Source organism: Bufo bufo, chromosome 7 (genome assembly GCF_905171765.1).
Source record: "Bufo bufo chromosome 7, aBufBuf1.1, whole genome shotgun sequence".
Taxonomy (NCBI): Eukaryota; Metazoa; Chordata; class Amphibia; order Anura; family Bufonidae; genus Bufo; species Bufo bufo.
The window spans coordinates 152,075,648-152,096,631 of NC_053395.1; the positions used below are offsets into that span (position 1 = coordinate 152,075,648).

General features: G+C 42.2%; 1 protein-coding gene across 2 annotated transcripts in view; it reads right to left on the minus strand.

Annotated features, from left to right (window-relative positions):
- SATB2 (SATB homeobox 2) overlaps nucleotides 1–20,984 on the minus strand; it is a 193,752-nt gene that overhangs the window by 76,219 nt on the left and 96,549 nt on the right. The gene's annotated exons all lie outside the window — the stretch shown is intronic.

Sequence of the window (20,984 nt, forward strand, 5' to 3'; positions counted from 1 at the left end):
GTGTCTTCAGAAAATGACCAGTTGTTTGCATCAAGTTTTTATGTTAAACATATCTTTTAGAATTTTTGGTGTGATTTAATTTTTTTTTTAATGTCACTACATTTAAAAAAAAAACATGCAGTTTTGCACTGGCCACAAGGCCCAAAATATATCACAACTTCCTGGTTAGTACAGGTAACTTTTCAGTAGTAGTATTTTTAATTCACCAAAAACTCTAAAAATACTTTTAACATTAAAGGTGATTAAAATTATTGGTTATTTTCTGATGAAAAACATTCCCTTTATGGCAAAATGCTGGGAATTTTCTGCGACAGCAAAGTGGATGAGATGTAAAAAAAAATCTCATTCACATACTGCAGAAAATGTTCAGAGCCTGTGGATGAAGCAAAACTGGTTCATCTACTCTACCTTGCACTTCAACTATTTCCTATCTGAAAACCATCTACTTCTTCAGGATATTGCAGCTTTGTCCTATTCAAGTGACTGGTGTAAAGCTACGATACCCTGCACTGCACGAGAGGCTGCGGTGCTTTCATGAGTGCCGCAGCCACTTCAAACAGCTGATTAAGGGAGGTGCCAAGAGTTGGACCGCCTACCATCCTGATTTTAATGGTCTACCCTAAGGATAGACCCCCAAATACCTCTTTAATTGGAAGAGTCTACATGTGAAGGTTGCTAATATCTTTGCGCAAAATGAAAACTGGTATATCAGGTATTGTGAGTAGATACTGTAAATGAATTCCTTCCAAATCAATAACTAAAAAAATAATTCACAAGATCTAGTTTACAAATGTCTATTGAAGGGTAAAACAGTGTTGAGATTCTTCTACTAACAATAGAGCTATTTGATGAATAGCCCAAAGAAGAAAAAATACTTTTACTGGGGAATGTTGTTTGATAGCTGGATGGATTCTGTAAGTCTTGTGGCCGCCCCTGTCTAGGAATATACTGTATGGCATTTATTTTTGCATTTTGTATTGCTAAACGCTAATCTGTGGAAATGGAAATATAGTGTAGTTTATAATCGACAGAATATCCATCAGGCCGCCTCTTCTCAAACCCTAACACATACTACTGAAAGGAATATTCCCTTCATAGTATGTTTTAGCTCATAACGAAGCCATGTCATAATATGATGGGTGGAGATCTCACCTCTGAGAGGCTGTACAAAAACATCATTGTACAGAGACAGACTATGAAGAATCTGCAGCAATAGTGCTACTGCGTCTTCACAGGCTCATCGGGGTCCTGGTATTCAGACCTCTATTGATCAAGAGATAATATCCTAGCAATTAGCTGTTATTGCCCTTGGGGATTTGTTATTTGGTGCCCTTTTCCTCAAAGTGAGTGTTGTAGAAAAGTGTTTCATAAGGATAGACCAGGGTTTAGCAAAATCTGGCCCTGCAGCTCCTGCGAAACTGCAAGTTCCAGAGTGCTCTATTCACTTCTGTGGACGTTTTGAGAACTGCTGAGCAAGTGTGCATGCTGGAGTTGTAGATTCAAAATGGCTGGAGTGCCAGAGGTTACTGACCCCTGGGATAGACCATACATTTTTAAAACCTGGATAACTTATTTAAAGTGTAACAGTCATTTCAGTTTATTTTTAAGATAGTGTAGGGACAAGGATGTTAAACCTTTTTGTAATACACTTCATTAGAGAAATATGTTTCTTTCTACGAGAAAACAAGGAGAGACTTCTTATGAAAGCTCTAACAGCGTTGCTAAGTCTTCAGCTTGCAGAAGATGCCTGTGTATAACATGTAGAGGTCCCAGCTTGCTTCTTGTCCCTATCCCAGTCCCTGACTATGGACATGTGGCCTGACTATCACTGTCTATCACCCTGCCTATCTGACTGGTTACACACAGGTGTCTTCAGTGCTCAGTAAAATGCTGAAGACTAAAGACAGACTCTCCTCGGTTAAAGGTTTGATAGAAGACTCTTTAAACCGAAACAATAGTTACACTTTAACTGTTGCAAGTGCATGTGGAACCAATCATCCTTTTCTACAAGACACACCACTTTTTCTTGTACTAGTCTTCCGATACAGTTAGTAACCATGTAGACATATTTCATAGTAATATAGTTTGTTAAAAAAAAAAAATCTAACTGCAGGTTTTAAAATGATTGGGTAACATGTTCCTTCACCTATCCTTCATATCATCTCCTTACGTTTTCAGGACCCTCTTAAGCTGCTCCTACACATTCAATAGCTGTTGACATCTGGTGGCAGTTATCTCTCCCAAGCGTGTATATGTTGTCAATAGGGAGAGAGCCACTGACAGACACCTCTGGTTGGCAGCTCATATCATGAGAGAATAAAAGGATTGGGTGAAAAAATTTATTTTGCATGATTCTTCTATTCTCTAACATTATCTGTCAGAGAAAAGTCAGGAGCTTCCCATACACATTAAGTTGTTGGCCAAACCAACCATTTTCTGGGACCTTTGGGGTATGGCCACAGGGTCGGGTTTCCTGATGCAGTTTTGGAAGCTAAAATGTTATCATAAAAAGAGAGAACAGATACAACTTCTCCTCTTTATTGAATTCATGCCTGGTTTTTAATTACAAAACTGCATCAAGGCACCTGAATGGACCCTTAGGTTTACTACTTTATACTGAGGCACAGATTGTTTTTTCCTCACTGATTTTGTAAACAATCCACAAGACAAATATTGAGATATATTGCAAAACATGCATTATTATGAAGGTATTCTTCCCTGGAAGCATGAGTTCTAGTGCCTAATATAGCTGCCATACAGTAGTACGCAGGTTGCCTACACATGGAGTTAGTATACTGCCATACATGGTCTGTGCACATGGCACTGCCTAACTTCTTTAAAAAGTGTTTGAACTGTATGTTTATTGATTTTAGATAAAGTTACACCCCACCCAAAAAATGAATTCCCTTTAAGTTCTAACACTACAATCATTCTTTATGTCACCTGACATAATATCATATGCAACACAACCAGGCATTCATGTTTTAAGTAAATTACAAGGCCTTAAAGCACAGTACATCACTGTAACACCAATGTGACTATAATTACCTACAAAAGAGGCCGGTGTTTTATGTAAGACTAATTTCCCTCACTTGTGTCCCATTATTGAAATACTTCACACAGAATTAGCTTTTATTAATAGCCATTTTCTACAGAGCCTGTCTTGTAAATATGTCAACTTTCCATTACATATAAGATGATCGAACCAGCTTTTTTGTCACCTGCAAATAATTAGTCACTCAATATGCAAAGCAACCTCCTTGAAGAAAAACAAATGGTCATAATTCTGTTTAATTGTAACGAAATGAGGCAGAATTTATTTTTTAAAGTGATAGACTCCAGGTGTGTTACCCAATATGGTATTTTTTTTTGATGGCTCTAAAAAATATGGGGTGTGGAGCTTTACATTTTAAGCACTAACAACCATGTACTGACCTTTGAAACTTTCTTATAAACTCTTTTCCCTGTATATTTTCGCAGCAACCATGTTGACTACATTATGAAAAATGCATGCAAAATATTATATCATTATGCTGTATAATTTTAGTTTGCTTGATGCCTAGTCTCCACCTCTCCAAAGGTCAGTGAAAAATAATCCTTTGGTTTTGTGGTACAGTAGTTCTGACATCACTATCGGTGCATCCTCCAGGCCATTGTCTCCCCACCAAGGGTTTCCTAGGCCACTGAAGATGAAGAACACGACCCATCACTTTAAAAAAAAAAAGGAGGCAAACTGAATTTAGCTGCTCAAAGATACTTTGTAAAACAGCAAAAAAATATAATAATGTCTAATCCAATTTATAGCTCTGGACAAGAACTATACAATGCTTTACTTAATCCTACACCAAGCTTATTTTGGGCAGGGATGGCATTAAGGGATTCCATGTTGCAATAAGTAGGGTAAAAACTGCTCTAAGCTATGTACCCTGGAAGGATACACTTAAAGGGAATCTGTGACCAAGTTTAAGCTAGTCTATCTGAGGTAGAGCCTAATCCAATTCCAGGGTAATTTCCTTATTCTTTTCAGTCCTATTCTTTAAATCAGTGTTGAGCAGCTCCATCTTGACCTGAACGCTGTAGCCCTTGTATTCATGAGCTGTGGCTTCCCCCGCTCTCCCACAGATGATTGACAGCTTTACTTAGCATCAGAAGAAAGCTGTCAATCAGCAGTAGGAGATGGGGTTGAGCCAAGAGATCATGAATACCAGGACTATCCAGTGCGTACATCGTACTGAGCTGAGTCGAGCACTGGGTTCCGCTAGAGATGCTCAATAATGGTTTTACAACTGAACACAAGTAAGTAAGTGACCCTGCATTTCAATCAGGGTATAGGTCACCATTTTTTGCTGCCCTCAGATAGAGAAGCATAAACCTGGTGAACGATTCTCTTTAAAACAACACAGTAGGCTGAGGCTCCACACAGACTTTTTGTATGAAGATTTTTCTAGTTTTAGCTATTGAACTACAGCTGTGATACCAAAGAACACATGAGAGGCCATCTGTCACCATCACGGATTCTTGGATTAATGAACTTTTTATCCACAGCGCAAATGAGCAGTTAAGTGCACCAAGGATGGGCCCAAGCCAATCTGTGCACCCTTGCTCCTCCTGCTTCCTCTGCCAGCCCCTCCCTCTCTTGATTGACAGGGTCATATTCTTGCATAGTCATCTCGCCTGGCCCTGTCAGAAAAGTATTATTTCTCCAGAGTGACGCAACGGATCACTAAGTGAAAGGCATCATTACTGTCAGCTGTGCTAACCCTACAGGGTATTGTGTCCGGTTTAACAGTGAATTTCCTGGATGACAAATTCCCTTTAAGTTACATACAACTTAGTCCTCTCCTGTGGACTGCAGCTGTTACTTAATAGTTAAAATCAATCTTGCAGCACTACAAAAAGTCTAGGTGCAGATTTAGTCTAATAAGGTTAATGAGCCCAAAAACACATGTTTACAGGGTGTGGAATGTTTGACCCTATGATTTTCTGAGTGCATATCTTACAAGATAGAGTGCTTATTGGTGGTACATTTGACTTCTAAGTATAGATACTTCAATAGTTTAAATATTTCAAAATTATGGCAGCTTGTATATCACCTTATTAAAGGGGTTGTTTCACTTCAGCAAATAGCATTTATTGTGTAGAGAAAGTTAATACAAGACACTTACTAATGTATTGTTATTACCCATATTGTCTCCTTTTCTGTCTGGATTCATTTTTCCATCACATTATACACTGCTCTTCTCCATATTTACGACCACTTTGCAATCCATCAGTGGTGGTCGTGCTTGCCCACTATATGAAAAAAACAGTAGCCTATGTGCGCTCCCATGGTCCAGGTCAACAGATAGGCTAATGCTTTTTCCGACAGTGTGCAAACACAACCACCGCTGGTGGATTGCAGGGTGGTAATAACCATGTAAACAAGCAGTGTATAATGTGATGGAAAAATTAATCCAGCCAGCAAAAGACGCAATATGGATAATAACAATACATTAGTAAGTGGCTTGTATTAACTTCCTCTATATAATAAATGATCTTTGCTAAAAAGAGACAACCCCTTTAAGCCTGTCAATCATGCATGACCAGAATACTCACAGATACCAAGTGCTGGTACGAAATCTGTTCATTCTCAGTCTTAGGCTACATAAACACGGCCATGGTTTTGGTCCGCATCCGAGCCACAGTTTTTGCGGCTCGGATGCGGACCCATTCACTTGGGGCCGCAAAAGATGTGGACAGAACTCCGTGTGCTGTCTGCATCCGTTGCTCCGTTCCGTGGACCGCAAAAAAATATAACATGTCCTATTCTTGTCCGCACTTTGCGGACAAGAATAGGCAGTTATATTACAGGCTGTCCGTGCCATTCCGCAAATTGTGGAATGCGCACGGACGCGATTTGCGGACCGCAAAACACATCACGGTCGTGTGCATATAGCCTTACACTGTGAGAGTTTGAAGAATGTCTTTGAGCAATATCCTCAGAAGTGCTTCATATACTTCTCTCAGGGCCATATTATTGGTGTGACCTTGAGATGGGCAATATATTTGGCACCCTATTGCCAGAGATGGGCAGAAGAACTGTATTTGTTCTTGATTTTACCCATCAAACCATTTTCAAACATTCAAGTCAAAACCAAAGACTATACCAAGACACTCATCTCAATTGTCCAAATCACATGTAGTGAATGTAAGTCGTGAACTGATATGGGCATATTAAAGCTTCATTCAGTCTTCATTCAAGCAGCTGTGCCATGGTGCAGCATGTAAGCATGGTATACATATAGGAAGACTATTTTAGCAGGTGTCCCTTTACCCAGTTCTTTGCAAATGACTTGACATCTGCTATCCAGCTCCTTACTCTTCAAATTTTGTTGGCATCATGGATGGAACCCTGCGCCGAAAATGTAAAACATTTAAGACGTGTCAGTAAAATTGTAGCAGAACATCTCTTTAGAAACGTTCTGTGGTCTAATTCATCTTTGTTTAATTATGAAGTTATTGGAAAAACTATGTTAGAACACGATAGCCGGAGGTGGGAGAAGGTTTCCAGCCTTATGTGACCTTACTGTGTCTTTACTATAAAGGCTGAAACTTGTATATGCGAACATAAACTCCTTGTGAATTTTACAATGGCATCTATGTTGGACCAGTACAACTTCCAACAAAAACAGAACACTTGATTATGTTCCATTAACTAATAAACGGCAAAACAAAGACTCAATTCTCAAAAAACTGAAATGACCACTTGTGTTATTTTGCATTACATGTGGGCAGCATCCATAACTTTCACTTCTCAGTATCATGATCCAAAAACCTACCTATGATTAAAGGGGTTTTTACAAGACCGTTATTTAACTGATGACTTATCCTCAACACCCAGGACCCCTGCGATCAACTGTTTGTGAAGCACTGCAGCCTTTTTTAAGCTTACCAAGGACAGCAACGTACTTCAGTAGGGGTTGAGCTGCTCCTGGGCCATGTGACCGATGAACCTAATATTACATGGCCAAGGCAAAGCTTCAAAAAGGCCGTTGCACTACTTCAACTGCTGGTGCCTTTTCAAACAGCTGATTGTAAGGGTCCCAGGTGTCAGACCCCCACCAATCAGATACTGATGACCTATTCAGAGAATAGATCATCAGTTAAAAAATCTTAGAAAACCCCTTTAATGTTTCCTACAAAAAATACCAACAGAAATATATATTTGTAGTTAAATTGTATTTAGCAAACAATTAAAGAGATTTTCTGAGATTTTTAAACTGATGACCAATCCTCTGGATAGGACATCAGTATCTGATTGGTGGTTTGTTCGACACCCAGAAACCCTGCTGATCAGGTGGTTGAGAAGACACTGACGCTTGCAGTAGCATCGTGGCCTTCTTGTAGCTTTGCCTAGGCCTTGTGATGTCAGGTTGATTATAGGTCTGGGAAGTGAATGGGGCTGAGCTGCAATACCAAGCCCAACTCCGATATTCAGTTTGCAACCTGGTCCTAGTTTCATTCTTTTCTCTTATAGACTGTCTTTCAGTACTACATGCTGAATGTGAGGTTTGTAATTGTGTGTCTAGGAAGCTGCTGCTGTCACTAGCTCTCGTGGATCAGCACAGCTTAATTCCTAGACTAAGGTCATGAGTAGTGATGGACGAACATCGGCCGTTCGCGGTGGGCCCCATTCACTTTAATGCAATAGATAAAGGAAATTCTACTTCGGCGCAAATCCACGATGGAAACAGTCTCAATGGAGTAGGTTCTTCTTATTTATTGGAAACAACGCGTTTCGGGGATTAAAACTTCCCCTTCATCAGGTTTCATAATATTACAGTGAATGCAATACATAGGTGGGTATTTATACGTAAAATACACAAAAAAGCACAAGAAAACCGCCAAAAGGTGCACCTGGGGGCTGCCCCCTAGAGGCGGAGCCACCTCCAGGTGTTACCCAGAAAGCAGAACAAATTCTTCAGATCAAATCCTTATCTTGAATGTACCGTCAGCTCTGTTATTTGAATACAAATGATTATATATAAAATTATTTGAAAACCAGCATTGTAGGTGGACATTCGGCTTAAAACCTTTTTGTGTATGTATGAACCTATTTGTCATGTGACCGCAAGGATAAGCGGAGAGAGTCGGAAGCAAGAGCGGCCTCTAGTGATCGGCCCTCTTTCATGTGAAAGAAACAGGGGGAGAGAAGAGATAGTACGATCACTGTTAAGCTCCTACCTGTAGGAGGAATCATGTTCGGCTGCATAATAGGCGCCGGCAGCCGTGGTAAGAAGGCATGTCCAAGCATAACGTAGGGGTCATGTGATCGCAACTTTGCGGTTACATGATCCGTTGGCTTGGAAACGAAAATGCTGATGGTAGTGAGCCACGGCTGGGGAAGATTAAATTCATAGACAGCTTAATCGGGTGTATTTGCGGATTTACTTATGCGAGTATACAACTCAATATATGTGTATTCCTGACTGGAAATTGCACTTTATTCGGTAGTAAATACTCTTAGAAAAATACAAATGATAAATAATAGAGGAAAAATACTTTTTTAAAGTGTATATAATAAAAAGATAATAATAAAAAATATATGTGAATTCTTTCCATTCTCTATTCCCCTCATTTACTGAGGGGAATCTAGATTTGTCCATTATCTAAAGCCATTCACTTTAATGGCAGGTGAACCTGAAAAACCTTCAGGTCATATTTGCAGCCACCAAACACTTATTAGAAGTGCACAAACAGTCCCACAACATGGAAAGTGACATACCAGAGGGGGATCATTGTCAAAAATTCCCACAAAAAATATGTATTTTAATCAGGGGCCATTTTTTTTTGCATCTTAAAGGGAAACTCTCAAAAATGTGCCCTGCTGGAGCCTAGAAATTTTTTATTTTGTGATTATGTGGATGGATATACATTAGGCGGTCACTGGATAAATTTTTTTACTGTTGGCCACTGGTGTACAGGCCCCAAAAATTAGGTATTTACCTGACAGAAAAGAACTTGTGATTATGTGGCTGGAGGTACATTAGGCAGTCACCGGAATTTTTTTTTTACTGTAGGCCAGTACAGGCCTCAAAAATTAGGCATTAACTTGACAGAAAAGAACTTGTGATTATGTGGCTGGAGGTACATTAGGCGGACACTGGATAAAATTTTTACTGTAGGCCACTGGAGTTGAGGCCCCAAAAATTAGGCATTCACCTGACAGAAAAGGTATTTTATGCCGCTACATATACATAAGACAAGGACCATTCTTTGTTTTTGTGGTGGCGGATATGTGTGGGCTGGCATGAGGAAATTCAATTACACGTGGTCGTCACAGGTGTTGAATTCCTCCGAGATCCATACCTCATTCATTTTTAGAAATGTGAGGTAGTCCACACTGTCGTGAGCTAGGCGAGTGAGCTTATCAGTCACGATCCCCCCTGCTGCACTGAGAGTCCTTTCGGACAGCACACTCGATGAGGGGCAAGCCAAGAACTCCATGACAAATTGTGACAGCTCTGGCCACAGGTCAAGCCTGCACACCCAGTAGTCCAGGGGTTCCTCGCTTCTCAGAGCGTCCACATTGGCTGTTAACCCGATGTAGTCGGACACCTGTTGGTCTAGGTGTTCCCTGAGGCTGGATCTGGAGGGCGGCTGTCGATGGGTTGGCTGCAAGAATGATCTCATATCCGAAGTGACCAACACATCTTCAAACCGCCCTCTTCTTGCAGGCGCAGTAGGATTGGTACCCGCACTTGTTTCGCTGCGTGTGAAAATTCCTCTGCAAGTGCCAGCAACAGCAGAATGCAGCATATCTCACAGCAAGGCCTGAAAATTCTGCATTCTGACAGCCCTCTGTGATGCTGGTAACATGTCCGCCATTTTGTGTTTGTACTGGGGGTCTAAGTACGTTGCCACCCAGTACAGGTCCTTAACCTTTATGCTTTTTATACGGGGGTCCGTCTTCAAACACTGGAGCATGAAGGCCCCCATTTGCACTAAATTGGAAGAGGTGGAGTGCCCTGGCTCCTGCTCATCGCCAAGGAGAATGGTGTCCTCGGTCTCCTCCCCCCAGCCACGGACAACACCAGGGATCCCCGAAAAGTTTAAAGCCTGCTCTTCTTGCTCCTCCTCCTCATCCCCCCAGCCACCATCCTCCTGGTGACTTGTCTCAGATGGAGTAGCCCCCCCTGGGAATTCATTCAGCATTGCGACTTCCTCATCTTCCTGCTCCTGCTCCTCGACAGCTTGATCAATGACACAATGCAATGCACGCTCCAGAAACAAGTGACCAGTTTGGTGATCTTATCAAATGGACGCAGAAGTCTGCATGCGTCGAGCATGAGCAGCCACTGGTGCAGTGAAAAAAAACAAGCACCCCAGAACCTGTCCTGCCGCAGAGTTCGCACGTTTCTGCTGGAGCAGCCTATCAAGCATATACAAGGTGAAGTTACAGCACATCGGGCAGTCACAAATCAGACGTTTGACGGGCAAGTGGTCTCGCCCTGAACGTCAGCAAGGTGAGCCATGGCCGTGTAAAATCTTCTAAAATAGCAAGAGATTTTCCTGGCCTGCCACAAGACATCGTGGACCCCAGAGTATTTGTCAAAAAATCGCTGCACGACTAAGTTCAGGACGTGTGCCATGCATGGCACGTGTGTCATTTTGCCGTTTCAGCGTGCTCAGCAGATTGGCACCGTTGTTGCACATCACTTTACCAACTGTCAAATTGAGCGGGGTTAGCCACTGATCGGCCTGAAAGCAGTGCAGGATCGGTGTGGCTTTTGGCTTTTAGGTACAACAGCCGCAGCACAGCATGGCAATGTCTCACCTGGGACGTCGAATAGGTTCTGGTGAGCTTGGGGGGTGTGGTGGTGTGGTGGAAGAGGCGGTAGCAGTGGAAAAGGAGGAGTCAGCCGAGGAGTAGAGATGTCGCGAACATAAAATTTTCCATTCGCGAACGGCGAACGCGAATTTCCTCAAATGTTCGCGAACGGGCGAACCGCCATAGACTTCAATAGGCAGGCGAATTTTAAAACCCACAGGGACTCTTTTTAGCCACAGTAGTGATGGAAAAGTTGTTTCAAGGGGACTAACACCTGGACAGTGGCATGCCGGAGGGGGATCCATGGCAAAACTCCCATGGAAAATTACATTGTTGACTCAGAGTTGAGATTTAATCCATAAAGGGCATAAATCACCTAACAATCCTAAATTTTTTTGAACAACGTGGTTTAAAACATAGAGTATGTGTATACGATCAGGTATGATGTTGTATCGATCAGGTAGTGTATTGACAGACCAAACTCCCCTTTTTATGCACCGCAAACAACCGCAAACAGTCCATTTGCCCAACCGCAAACTCCCCATTTTCACAAGGTTGGAAAGCCAAACTAGCCATGTCCCGTTGATGTCATTGAAGGTTTCTGAGTGGTGGCCTGGCCAGTGGCCACAGTACAGTCTGTGGGCCAGACACTCACTGGCATGCAACTGTGATTATATTTATTACAGAGAAAAAATAAATTGACTTTAGTTTTATCTGCAAGGTATTGTGACACCCTGTAACGGTATGAGTGGTGGCCTGGCCAGTGGCCACAGTACAGTCTGTGTGGGCCAGACACTCACTGGCTTGCAACTGCGATTATATCACAGAGAAAAAATAAATTGACTTTAGTTTTATCTGCAAGGTATTGTGACACCCTGTAACGGTATGAGTGGTGGCCTGGCCAGTGGCCACAGTACAGTCTGTGGGCCAGACACTCACTGGCTTGCAACTGCGATTATATTTATTACAGAGAAAAAATATTTTTACTTTAGTTTTATCTGCAAGGTATTGTGACACCCTGTATGAATGGTGTGCACACAGTACAGTCTGTGAGTCTGCACCCTCTCACTGTCTGGCAACTGCGATTATATAAAAATTAAAAAAAAAGTTTTTTTTATCTGCAAGGTACTGTGACACCCTATATGAGTGGTGTGCACACAGTACAGTCTGTGGGCATGCAGCCTCTCACACACGGGCAGGCAACTGCAATATATATATATATATATATATATATATATGTAAAAAAAACTGACTGATGTACCAGCCCTAAAAAGGGCTTTTTGGGGTGCTGTCAGGACGCTGTCCTTACAGCAGATGAGTCTGTGGACACAGAACACTGCACTAGCTAACTCTTTCCCTATTAAATCAGCAGCAGCAGCACTGTCCCTCCTCTCACTAAGAATGCAGCTTCCGAATGAATCTAAAATGGATGCTGTCCAGGAGGTGGGAGGGTCTGGGAGGGAGGGTCTGCTGCTGATTGGCTGGAATATGTCTGCTGACTGTGAGGTACACGGTCAAAGTTTGCTCAATGATGATGTATAGGGGGTGGACCGAACATCGCATATGTTCGCCCGCCGCGGCGAACGCGAACAAGCCATGTTCGCCGTGAACTGTTCGCCGGCGAATAGTTCGGGACATCACTACCAAGGAGGAGACGGAGGATGGAGTAGGAGGAGGAAAAGAAGAGGCAGGCCTGCATGCAATCCTTTGCAGTAACACCAAATCCACACGGGAGCCACGGGTTACATGCTTGACGGCCATCAGAAGGTTCACCCAGTGGGCAGTAAAAGTTATGTACCTTCCCTGCCCGTGTTTGCTAGACCACGTGTCTGTGGTCAGATGTATCTTGGCACCGACACTGTGTGCCAGAGATATATTCAATTGCCGCTGAACGTGGCCATATAGCTCTGGGATTCTCTTCTGGGAGAAATATTTCCTTCCGGGGACCTTCCATTGCGGTGTGCCAATGGCCACAAATTTTCTAAAGGCCTCCGAGTCCACCAGTTCATATGGCAGTTCTGACAAGCCAGCGGTCAGCCGTTGGGCAAGAGGGTTATCCGGCGTCATTAACTTTTTACACTCGAACATTTGGGCCATGGAAGCCTGGCTTCTGCCAGATGAACGCGACAATGGCGAGGTGGAAGGTGAAGTGGAGGACAAATGGGAGGAGAAGGAAAAGGAGAAGAGGCAGGACGTGGAGCACCGGGAGTGTGGCTTTGTGAGTTCTAACGGCGTTGTTCCCACTGGGCTCAGTGATGGGAGGCCAGGTGCTTTCTTAAGGCGGTCGTCCCTAGGTGAGTGTTGGGCTTACCGCGACTTATGCGTTGACAGCACAGGCTGGGGATGGCAACACTATTGTCAGCAGCTGACACGTTAAAAAAAGCCCACACTGTGGAGCCATATGCCGGCATCCTAGGAGCGCCAGATGTGACCATGAATGGTGGATGGCTCACTCCAGATACATTTTCAGTATGATTTTTGCCTTTTTGTATTAGAACCAACCCAATGGAATTCAGACTTTTGCAAGACAGAGTCACGGGTAAATTGGATGGAAGACATAAGTTTTCTTCTCAAGAGAATGCAGATTCTCAGCCAGCATCTACTGTCTGGCAACCTGACTGTTCCAGTCACTGGATTTAAGTTCCTGGGAACCAGTCTCCTTTAATAAGGGTGGAGTTTATCCTCTCTGGATCGATGCCTGAATTAGTTTTTACTAGATTTGGCTACTGTGTGAAAACATTGGCAAGGAATGGTTCACTTTTAAAGTACAGACAGAACGGTGGACACTTGGGGCTTCATGATGTGTCTAACCAGGCATGAGCATTGACAGCAGCTCTAAATGATGAATTATATCTAAAGAACATTCCTTTTTTTCTGCCCGGGGAACAACAAAATTGGTCCAAGCATTATTAAGTATTAGCAACTTATATGCACATCAAATTTACAATGTTGAATATATGTGTTCAATCTGTTTGCTTGTTAGCTATGATTTTTGGAATTGTATACGACTCTGTTCACATTGACTCTGGGCAATACAGTTGAGGTATATATTGTATAAAAAGAACAATAAAAAAAGAGTTGCAATGCATGCATATTTAAAAATATAAACAATAGCTAGAAGTAAGTATGTCAAACTTGTACCAAATGATAACTTTTTGGCATACACTTGCCTCAGAAGAAACTATAAAAATATTGTAGCATAAGGCATGTCTGATGAAGCCACTAAATATGGTGTCAACACAACCTTTAAGGGTATGTTCACACTACAGATTTAGAAAACATGCTGAAAAAATCTGAGCAGAATCCACACTGATTTTCTGTGCGGCCTTTGTGCTGTTTTTGTCGCCTTTTTGTCAGCTTTTATTCATTTCAATGGGAAAATCAGTGCAGATTCTGTCCAAGATAGAGCATGCTGCTTCTTTTTTCCACGTTGGTCGTGTTTTTTTATGCAGATTCTACACGGGAAACGTGAAAAACAGCGCCAAAAATGTTGTGTGAATGGGCCCTAAGGCTCATGCATATGAGTGCATTTGGTACTCATATCCCAAATATTGTGTAAATGCATTTCAATGCATAAAATACATTACAAATATGGTGATACATAAAAATGTGTTCTATGCAGGCATGAAATATATCGGGAGGAGTCATTATCAGTGATAGAGAAACTCGGAAATACAGTATGTAAGTTAGAACACTGTGCACAATGTGGCTCAATATCGGACACTGGATATTAAATCGTTTGATGCATGTATCTTTACAGAGGAAGATGTTCTAAGTTTGCTGTCTAAGGTGAAGACAGATAAGTCACAGGGGCCTGATGAGATACACCCAAAATTATTAAAAGAGCTTAGTGGTGAGCTGGCAAAACCGTTAACAGATTTATTTAACCAATCATTAGTAACAGGAGTCGTCCCGGAAGATTGGAAATTGGCAAATGTCGTGCCCATTCACAAGAAAGGTAGTAGGGAGGAATCGAGCAACTATAGACCAGTGAGTCTGACATCAATAGTAGGCAAATTAATGGAAACCCTATTAAAGGATAGGATTGTGGAACATCTAAAATCCCATGGATTGCAAGATGAAAAACAACATGGGTTTACTTCAGGGAGATCATGTCAAACAAATCTTATAGATTTTTTTGACTGGGTGAATAAAATAATAGACGGTGGAGGTGCAGTAGACATCGCATATCTAGATTTTAGTAAGGCTTTTGACACTGTCCCACATAGAAGACTTATCAATAAACTGCAGTCATTGAGCATGGACTCCCATATTGTTGAGTGGATTAGGCAGTGGCTGAGTGACAGACAACAGAGGGTTGTAGTCAATGGAGAACATTCAAAACAAGGTAATGTTACCAGTGGGGTTCCACAGGGATCTGTACTGGGACCGATTTTGTTTAATATCTTCATAAGTGATATTGCAAAAGGCCTCGCTGGTAAGGTTTGTCTTTTTGCTGATGACACAAAGATATGTAACAGGGTTGATGTTCCTGGAGGGAAACGCCAAATGGAAAAGGATTTAGGAAAACTAGAAGAATGGTCAGAACTCTGGAAACTGAAATTTAATGTGGATAAGTACAAGATAATGCACCTGGGGCGTAAAAACCCAAGGGCAGAATATAGAATATTTGACACAGTCCTGACCTCAGTATCTGAGGAAAGGGATTTAGGAGTAATTATTTCAGAAGACTTAAAGGTGGGAAGACAATGTAATAGAGCAGCACGAAATGCCAGCAGAATGCTTGGATGTATAGGGAGAGGTATAAGCAGTAGAAAGAGTGAAGTGCTTATGCCGCTGTACAGAACACTGGTGAGACCTCACTTGGAGTATTGTGCGCAGTACTGGAGGCCATATCTCCAGAAGGATATAGATACTCTAGAGAGAGTTCAGAGAAGAGCTACTAAACTAGTACATGGATTGCAGGATAAAACTTACCAGGAAAGGTTAAAGGACCTTAATATGTATAGCTTGGAAGAAAGAAGAGACAGAGGGGATATGATAGAAACTTTTAAATACATAAAGGGAATCAACTCGGTAAAGGAAGAGAGCATATTTAAAAGAAGAAAAACTACCACAAGAGGACACAGTTTTAAATTAGAGGGGCAAAGGTTTAAAAGTAATATAAGGAAGTATTACTTTACTGAGAGAGTAGTGGATGCATGGAATAGCCTTCCTGCAGAAGTAGTAGCTGCAAATACAGTGAAGGGGTTTAAGCATGCATGGGATAGGCATAAGGCCATCCTTCATATAAGATAGGGCCAGGGGCTATCCATAGTATTCAGTATATTGGGCAGACTAGATGGGCCAAATGGTTCTTATCTGCCGACACATTCTATGGATTACAGAACCGCATTTGTGTGTATGTGGCCTTGCTGATTAAATCAATTAAACTACAATTAGATTAATCAATTTCCATTGACCAGTAGTTATAGAATCAATAATTATTTAGTTTACATTCTAAGTAATAAGGGGACATTGAAGTTTAATAAAAGTTCGTCAAACTACACTTTTAATGCATCTGACTAGAACACAGCAGCTACTGATTTTAGAAAAATGTTTAATACAAACATCTGAAAATATACTTGAAATACATACAGTACAACATAACATAGAAAACAGGAGTTTTTTTTTTCAACATATGCCATACAAAATACAAGTAGCAGGAATGTACAGTACCATATGTGTAAAGCATTATCAATAACGTGCTGACAACAAATACAACAATATTTAGGCAAATTACCAAATACAGTGTATTAAATGCATCATAACAAGTACTTATACGCTGTATTTGGTCACTTGTCTGGATATTGTTGTACTTATTTCCAGTATATCATTGGTAATGCTGCTACACATATATGCTTGCTACTTGTACTTTGCAAGGTATATGTCGGGAACCCTTCCAATTTTTTAATAGTGCTTTGTACTGTACACATTTCAAACATTTTTGTGTTTAATAGAAACTTCTTCCTTATTAGCTTGATCTTTTGAAAACATTCTTTCAATCATTGCAAATTTGCTATAATTACATTGGGCTCTCATTATTATAGCTCATTATTAATTGGTCCTCCTCCCCCTAAACTCTCCCCCTCTCCAATCTATCCTGAATGCAGCAGTCAGGCTCATCTATCTGTCTTACCGCTACTCCGATGCCTCCGCCCTGTGCCAGTCATTGCACTGGTTGTCCATACAGTAAAAGATTTAATTTAAACTTCTTACTCTCACCCACAAAGCCAGGAGTGGATTGGACATAGATCTTACAGGGAAATTTCCCGGTGGGCCGATGCCCTGGGGGCCGCCTGGGCCCTCCTCATAGCCGGCCACTGGAAGTTTTCAGGGATGTATTTTGTGCTGCTGGCAGTATTTTGTGATGGGCTGTGGTATTTGGCTCTGTTGGGGTGGTATAAAGTGCCACAATATGGTACTGCTGGCCCTGCCTTCCATCAATTTGGACCCAACTACAAAACGGGGCCACTTTTAGTATTTTTTCCAGGGCCACTTTTAGTATTTTTTCCAGGGCCACTTTAAGTTTTCAGTCCGGGCCTGCACAAAGCTCTCCATGGTGCTGCACCTCCCGATATCTCCTACCTTATCTCTGTCTACCACACTACTCATACTCTAAGCTCTGCAAATGATTTACAACTAACATTCACCATGATCAAAACCTCATACTCCCATCTCCAAGACTTCTCTCGTAATTTGATTGATTCACAACTTCTACAGTTTTAGGAGCTACCTAAAAACACATCTTTATAGGATGGCCTATCACATCCCATAATCTAACTCTTCTTTATTCATACCCCCTATAACATTATACTTCAGAACCTGAACCGTCATCCAACAGTATCTACCACACGGTTTTGGTGCGGTTCACCGTGACGTGGTTTGCCGTGCAGGCTGGCTGCACGCCTTTTGCGTACTGGCTGCGGGCGATTCCATGCAGGCTGGTTGCTTTTAGCTGCATGCTGGCCGTGGTATCTAGTGTGAACCTGCCCATGTGCGTGTGTACCCCCTTACCCTGTGGGTATGTCAGGTTGGTTGCGCTCTTGCGTACTGGATGCAGTGTTCCATACATTATGGTTGCTAGGGGCAACATCCTGTATCACAGCTTGGTATGCTGTGGTTTCTGGTTACCCATGACCTGATTTGGTGCCTCCCTGTTTGGTTATGATGGGGTTAACCTCCGCTGGTTGGTTCCTGGGTGTGTCCTTTCAGGTGCACTTGTTAGGCTGCTATTTCTGCCTTTGAGCGTGGAGTGTTGAGGTCAGTCTGTTCTGTCTTGTCTTGTGGGTGTTTCACCCTTCTGCTCTGTGTAGTCTGTGTGTCTACATTTGTCTTGCCAAGTTTTGCCCTTTTCTGCTGACCCAAGGGGTCCTACCATCTGCACCTCGGTATGTTCCACCTGGTTCTGTATATTGTCACGTTCCGGATGTCCCCAAGGGGACCTCCGGAATGGCAAGCGGGCAGGATACAAGGAAAACAGGCCAAAGACCACGGAACACATAATTTATTACAAAGGAACCAAGACACGTGATAATGATTATAACAGAAGACCTCAATGTACTGAAATGGATCAGTAGGTGTGGACCCACTGCGCCACTGACTAGCAATACTCTGGAGGGGTATAACTAAGCAGCTACCTGTCTTCACTAAAGCCTCCGATGGTGAGGATATGCTTGAGCCATAGGTAGTTGCCAGGGGCTACTCAAGAGCGTAAACCGAGTCAGTGGCAGTAGGATCAGGCGGCACAGAGATACCAGACAAGGTACCGACAGTACATTGCGTCCACAGACAGGCAGAACAGAACAGTGGCAGAAGAAGTTACCTGCGCCGCAAGCAATAGAAGCAAAGAGGCCCCAGGCAGAGCTACACATAAACAGAGAAAGGGAAGAGCAGAAAATGGGCATTCGGGCATATGGGCACAGGAACCGTCTTCTGAAGGCAGACATGGACAGACATGAACATAACACCAGAAGCAGTAAGAACTGCCAGACCGACAAAAACAGGAACATAGATCAGACGCAGATAAGCTCTGCTAGGCTATACAGATACAGGACAGATACAAGGCAAGGTACAGGGCCTGAAGACAAACAATATAGAACCAGGCGGAACACACCGAGGTGTAGATGGTAGGACCCCATGGGTCAGCAGCAAATGGCAAAAACTGACAAGACTAACTTAGACAGACTATACAGAGCAGAAGGGTGAAACACCCACAAGACAAGACAGAACAGACTGACCTCAACACTCCACGCTCAAAGGCAGAAATAGCAGCCTAAAAAGTGCACCTGAAAGGACACGCCCAGAAACTGACCAGGGGAGGTTAACCCCATCAGAACCAAACAGGGAGGTACCAAATCGGATTAGGGGTAACCAGAAACCACAGCATACCAAGCTGTGATACAGGATGTTGCCCATAGCAACCAGCATGCACAGAACACCGGAGCCAGTACGCAAGAGCGCAGCCAACCTGACATACCTACAGGGAGACGATACAGCCAAATGGGGTACACACTACGTACCACAGCCAGCACGCAGCCAAAAGCAACCAGCCTACATGGAATCACCCGCAGCCAGTACGCAAAAGGCATGCAGCCAGCCTGCATGGCAAACCACGTCACGGTGAACCGCACCATGACACACACCTCATGCACACAAAAGCACTACAAATACTGGCTGGTGAGTGGGTCACGCAACTTTTGTTTCTGCTCCCCTGTTTTGTTAAGATGGCTGGACCATTGTACAAAACAAGCACTTTTTCCATTTTGTGTCACCGCTATCTCCTCACAGATAGGGTCCTGCTCACAAGATCTTATGAAGGGCTAAAGTTTTAGTGCATTTTAAGGCTGCACCACTGTAATTAGGTCAAACTTTATGCTTTTCTATACTGCTGCAAGGGTTTCTCAAATTTTAGCTTCCACTTCAATGGAGTTCTGTACAGTATAACTGATATACACATTATAGTGTACTTATGTCACATTTAGTTGCAACACAGTAAAATATATTCATATAGTCAATGCAAAACATAATAAAGTCCTTAGAAAAACCTGTGTTTTAAGGTTGTAAGTGCAAGACCCAAAACATCAGACATGGGGTTTCTATAGGAGGTGAAAAGGTTGCATACCTGGGCCCTGGCACCTGAGGGGACTAAAAACCCAGCTGCCACATAAGAAGACACTAGAATTATAAATTGCACATGGTAAGAAGTTGGGGAAGACGGTGCTGGTACAGATTTTGCATTGGAGATGTTGACAGCAGTATATCTCCCTCAGTGTTGTTGTGAGGTACATGCTCTGAGAGGGGAGGAGGTAGTATCAGGATGAAGCCAGCAAATATCACAGATCTGACAACACACAGGAATAGAAGGTCTATTCAAAATCATAGAGAGAAAATATGCGACATGCAGAGGAAAAGGAAACCAACCCGAAATAAAGTCTGAAAATTAGACACATTTTTGCATCTGGCTAAGGAGGGATTAAAGTACTTATATTAGCCTATCAGATTTCAGCACCATTTTTGTAGTCAACTAATTGGCACATTACTCTCAAGGTGCTATATTATAAACAGCAGATCTCCACGATAATCAAAGGAGAAGTGGTCTGAAGTGGAGAAGTGTAAGTGGAAAAATAACTCATGCAAACATTTCTCTGTAGGACTCCATGTGCTATCCTGTTACATAAACTTAGGTGAAAGACATCAAAACAGTGGTTATTCTGCATCTAAGTGCCAGAAAGGAAAAGTCCAATAAAACTACTAAACACGTGCTAAAAACTGTAGTTAGGAGAAAATAGTCTACCTAAATATGTGAAAAAATTAACTTAGAGCACAGTGTCTATCATATCTATCTATCTATCTATCTATCTATCTATCTATCCATCTATCTATCTATCTATCCATCTCCATCGGTCAGTCTATCACTGTCTATCTTTCTTCCTAAATTTGTAACATCCAGAATTAAATGACTATATAGGACCATAATGTAAATTCACAAAAGCTATGAATACAAGCCTCTCCACCTCTGTTTTCAGCAAGTTAGTTTTTTTTTCTAGTGATGCCAACAATATGGTACATGGCTAGACACTTTTGGCTAACCCTATAGCAACAATTGATTGGCCTACTTTAACACAGAATTTTATTCCAGAATTTTGGCGCCAGTTTGGCACAAAATGGTACA